This window comes from Atractosteus spatula, chromosome 5 (assembly GCF_055471065.1).
Source record: "Atractosteus spatula isolate fAtrSpa1 chromosome 5, fAtrSpa1.hap1, whole genome shotgun sequence".
NCBI classification, from domain to species: domain Eukaryota; kingdom Metazoa; phylum Chordata; class Actinopteri; order Semionotiformes; family Lepisosteidae; genus Atractosteus; species Atractosteus spatula.
In genome coordinates, this window is record NC_142710.1 from 3416870 (window position 1) to 3422869 (window position 6000).

Genomic DNA, 6000 nt, shown 5'->3' on the forward strand with positions numbered 1-6000 from the left:
CGCATCCTCACCTTCTCCCGAACTGACACGGGCTCGTTCCCACATCATTTCCAACCCAAAATCTGTCTGCGTGATTAATTTGCTATTTCTATCTCTCTATATCGATCATCACCAGCGGATCCACTAAGGAAACAAAAGGTAGGAAAACTCAGAGGACGATCCTTCCCTCACAAGGCTGGTTAGCTCAGTTGGTTAGGGCATGGTGCTAATAACGCCAAGGTTACAGGTTTGATCCCCGTACAGGCTGGTGAGTCTCACTTTCACACACCCACTATTTCTAGTCTACTGACGCAGAAATACACATCATTATGGAAAGACGACCTATGAATCAATCAAAATTACTTCCACTTCTCTTTATTGGTGGAAATCGCAGAAATTAACGGAATTGTTTAATCTTCGGATGAACTTCTAAAAAGAATCTCCCGGGTTACAGGCGGGGATACTCACCCCTATACTAACGAGGAGCGGGAGCTATGTTTCCTGTTAGGAGATGTTTCCTCTCGGGGCTGATATTTCAGGATTTGGCTTTCATTTCGATTATCTTCAGAAACGTGTTCCCAGCTGTGGTACTGCTCCCCACGGACGCTACTAACACGTTCGGAAATGATTATTTCAGCTTCGGTTTTGAGTTTTAAAACGCGTTAAGAAGTCCTTCCGACAGAGCACGGGCAAGGTGAGAGGAAACGTACATCTGGCAAACAACGTTCAGAAATGGAGTAAAAAGCAAGCGTGAGTTATAACTAAGCAGTCTGAGTGTGGGTCGTGTCGTGGGTGACGGGGGAAAAGTCTCTCCCACTTTCATCATTCCATCCCGAGAGTGTTTGTCCTCTCTAGTACATAGAGCGCAAAAGCTGTAGGATGCGGGCATCATCCCGCTATCTCTCGCATGCTAAGCGAGCGCTCTACTATTTGAGCTAATCCCCCTTCCTGTGTTAAAGGTCAGCTCCCTCCCGTGCACATTAAATCCCTCACGAGTTTTCTGCATGATCGCACACTCGTGAAAAACACACTTGAAATCAAAGCACTCACGACCTCTCTGGCTCGTTGGTTTGAGTTTGCTGTTTGGTTGCAAGAGATCCCGGCCTCAAATCCTGTCTTATTCCATGATTACAAGAACATACGTCCAGCTCTGTTCGTATTTTCTGCTTTTATGAAACGACTCCTGACACACTGCGATTTTCTCATGTTGGTTTTTTAGAGTACATCTGATTGACTGGTCTTCTCTCTTGCAGGGAGATGGGACTCTTCAGTGAGGGAGTCTCCCACTTGTGTGTAATTAGCAGGAACCGCAGAAGCCCTGAATCAGAATATTTCTAGTGCTGTAATTGAGCAGGAAGTCCAAGCGGTAAAAGCGTTGGACTTAAGATCCAAGAGACATAAAAACCACGTGGGTTTCATCCCCAGTCCTGGTAGACTTTCCTTAATTAAGGAGCAAGTAAAGGTTTATTCTCTGCTGAGAAGAAAACAAACACAACATTTCGACCGTGGAGCCTTCTTCGAGTGTCTAGAATTACACGTCATTGTGACAAGGCTAAGCTCTGTGCTCTGTTTACAACAAAAACCACATCCCGTCTAGGTCTTACTGAAGGAGAAATGTACTTTTCTCTGTATTTTTGGAAAGTCTTGGGATAAACTTTTGAAGAAATGTTGATTTGTAATTTGTCCATTTTTAACTCGGCTAAAAACACTTTTTCTAGATCTCCTTTTCCATCTGTCTGTGCTACTGCTCCTCCTCACACACTACTAACACGTGTAGAATCAGTTGTTATTCATGAGGTTTCTAACGCTGGAAATTCTTTCAACTGAGCTTGGGACAAGTGAAAGCACACGGTAATTCGTACATCATCTATACACATTTTCATTCTCATTTCTGTTACCAGTAAGTGACCAACGACCAACAGCAAATACGTGCTCCTTGTTAGTATAGTGGTGAGCATCCCTTCCTGTCAGGCAGGTGATGGGGGTTCATTCCCAATGGGGTGACAGATAACTTTTTAACTACCTCACTTCAGTTTAAAAAAAAACAACGTTTTAACTCCGTTAATTGTTAATTTACGTTAATTCTATGAATTGATTACTTAGACACGTGTCCAATAACATGACTTCTCTTCTTACGGGTGAGTAATTGCAAGAGTTTGAGCCCCTTCCATGGTGAAATGCTAAACAATCGGCAATCTGTGCAGGAAGGAGCCCCTCTGAAAAGAGCACCAGGGCACAAGCTCGTCTTTAATCCCATTGACGGTCTTCACTAGAGGCATGGGATCGAACCACAGTTCTCACACGCACTTGCTTCCCCTTGTGTGAAAGTGTTTTATGTGTGATTGAAAATGAAACAAACTTCAGTCTCCGGTTAGAGCTGAAACAGCAATCCAGAACATGACTCCTGCTTGAGTCTAGATCTGACTCAAAAATAAACTCATTTCATTCTTTATTATTGGACATTAATTTTTTAATTAATAACTTAATATGCAGGACACACTAATGTAGGATTCTGACGTTGTCGATCTGCTGATTGTATATAAGTGAACGTCCCTCACTATTGAATTGATGGAAAGATCGGTGGGTTTGGTTTTCTTCTGTTTACCACAGAAGTCCCGCCCTTGGTTCTGACGACCCGCCGCCTCAGTCTTTGTCCCGATCCGAAGCAGTTGGTTCAGTTCGCCTGGGGTTCCGATCCGGACTCGGACCTGAAAGAGCTCTTCTTTTCTTTCACACGCAGTGATCAAAACTCTCAGGGGGAATTTTCACAGTTAATGATGTTTTCAGGAACAATAATCACGCATCACGGGAACAAGTAAACATTTATTCCTGCTGACTAGAGAAGAAAAGACACAATGTTTCAGCTGTGGAGCCTTCTTCGGGTGTCGGGAACGGATCATCAATCGCTGTCAATTATTAATTGCATTTCAAAAATCATACATAATCTCACAAAATATCTCATTAAAATCTGTAATTCCACAGGAATGGGCAATAAAGCAACAACAAGGTGACACCTTCAACACCGGAACTGGACACCGGTACATCTGGGGTCACAGTAAATTTATTACTGAATAAAGGGATTTGAATATTGAAATCCCTATCCCTATCAGTATCCCTATCATTATCGATATTGAAATAAGAGATTTCAAGCGTCTGTTCCCTAATCTGGCGATGCTCCCTGCTAGATATTGAGCCACTTCAAGTACTTCTGGCTGAAGTGGCCTCCCTGCCTCAGCAGCGAGCCCTCGCCAGCCTCGACATGTCTGCGACTCGCTTGGCCCTCCGACTCCCCATCTGCGGAGATGAGATTTCAGCAGAGAGCGCCGGAGCCGCGCTTCATGCGGAGAGAAGATGAACAGGAGGCGCGGCTGTTGAACGCTTGACCAATAAATAAAATTACAATGAGGTAGATGGTGGAGGTGTGGTCCGAGGGGCATGGCCAACTGTGTTCGCCACTCGCACGGCTATCCCGTGGACTGAAGAGAGCTGAAATGAAGGAAATTCGTATTTAAATACAGTGTAAGTCTTCAATGTGTTCTGGCACTTCCGGGTCTTCACTGAAGATATTTGTTGTGTTCTTGAGTGTGATGGGACCGTGCACTGGTGTCTCTCGGGGGAAAACGGGGTTTCCACCGGTTGTGGAGCAATTGGGGGGTTCAGAGAATAAGTTGTGTGGGCGCTTGTAACGGTGCGCTAAAGAAAAAACACTCTGAAATGAAGCGATACAGATGCACTTACATTTAGCGCACTGCTGACTCAACTGTAGCCTCTACACGAGACCGAAATAGCGACGTGTTCGCCTGATCGTCTGAAGGATCTCCTCACAAAGCTCTATCATTCATCAGTAGAAGCAGAAGCCTTTAGAATACGAGACACGTTCACCTCCAAACCCGCAGCCGCTGGACTCGCTTGTCTCGGGACTAATTGCAATGAGAATCGCGTTAGTAGCTCCGTGTCCTTATCCGGTCTCTTTCAAATTGCGAGGGACGTTCAGTTATATACTGTGCGAACAGGAGACACCCTATATTAACGGGTCCTGCATATTAATTTACTGATCAGATGAATTGAAATGTTCTGATTCACAGCTCCTGCAGTTCGTGCTCAGTGCTGAGCTCGCAAGATGCTGTAGAAACATTTTCGGTGTGCAGTACTTAGTGTTTCCTTCGCTGGCGCTCTAAGGAGAAAAGATGAGAAAATATCTGTGATATATTTATTATATTTCTATATTTTATACCAATAAGTAAGCTGTGAGTGTCAGGAGTAGAAGTCGAACCCACATCTCCAGGGGAGATTGGGACCTGAATGCAACGCCTTAGACCGCTCGGCTATCCTGACTGCTGATGTCTTCCCCAGCCGGTCCCATGAGGCACCGCGACCCCACTACGTTCCTCGAGTATCACACTGGTGTTAGAAATACAGTGAGACTCCGGCATTCAAATCTGTCGCAGATGCGCTGGGTTTGATAAGCAAAAAAATGGTTATGAAGAAGATGAAATACTGCTGTGTATTTTACTCATTTTTAGCCACCACTGCTGGCTATACACAATATGATAATATTGCAAATATCATAGTATTTTCAGCTGCAAACAATTCCTAATAGTTTCCAAAGTACAAGGCAAACAATTCCTATATAACAATTCCTTATATATTCACACCTGAAGAAGGCTCCACGGCCGAAACGTTGTGTTTTCTTTCTTCCTTTTTTTAGCATGGAATAAACCAATTACTTGTTCCTTATAGTTACAACATTTTATCTTAATATTCCATATTAAGTGGATTTAAAGATGATAAACAGTAGGAAAACAGATTAAATGAAGATAATCTTTTCACCAACATCTACCGCTCCACAAGCGCCACATAGCGATGGTCTTTGGTCTGTGAACCAGCGCTGCGCTACCGGCGCTGTGTGATGAGAAATGACGAGTGTTCTGAGGGGCGCCTTGTTCCTCTCCAGGCCATTACTTAGGCACCTCTCTATCACCTTAACCACTCGGCCACGACTACCCGCACAACCCCGCCTTCTCCCGAACTGACACGGGCTCGTTCCCGCGTTATTTCCATTCCAACCCGCTCTCTTCGTGCTCAGTTTTGAGATTTCTATCTCTCTATACCGATAATCACCAGCGGATTCACTAAGCAAACACAAAAGGTAGCGAAACAGCCCCACTGTTTCCTTTCAAGAGCTGTAGAGTCTCAGAAGTTCCCGCGGGTTTAGATAAATTAAACTTGAATTGCCTTTTTTGAACTTCACCCATCAGATGGCTCATAAAAACCAAACGCATCTACAACAGATTTGGCAGGAGAGATGGGAAGGGTAGGCTCGTTGGTCAGTCGAACCAACTGCACTCACTGCAGTGGTCTGTCTCCGGTCTCTGTGCGTGAAGAACACCTGTGAAACTTGAAGTGAAAGATTTTGTACGGCTCATTGGTCTAGGGGTATGATCCTTTTTTTGGCTTTGGGATTTGAAAACCCTAAGCGAGAATCATGTCCCTAGACCAACGAGCCACAAGGTGCTTGTAGTCATGTACAGTAGATATATGTTCATATGCTGTGGACTATATATATATAGTTTCTCATATACAAGTGTGATTTGGGCTTGAAATATGTCATCCGGTAATGTAGCAAACAGCCGGCAATACTGGACAGCCCTTCCCTCCTGTGGCATCGATCCCGCTACCTTTCGCATGCCAAGCGAACGCTCTACCACTTGAGCTAATCCCCCTTGCTTTGATTGTAATCAGCTCTGTCCCATGCACATAATTCAGGGCGGGAGAGGGACACACTCTCAGTCCCAGGAACCGCACAGTAACCAGGACGATCACAGGTCCGAGATTAAATACCAGAGTGACACCGGCTGGCGAATCCCACTGGTGACACAGATTCTCTTATGTTGTCTCCTTAGAGCACTAATGATAGAAGTCTACATGTACATGGAAATGTTCATAATGTCTACAACACTACGTATTTTAAATTACAGGTTTTATTCAGTAGTAAGTTTACTGTTACCCATGATGAACCGG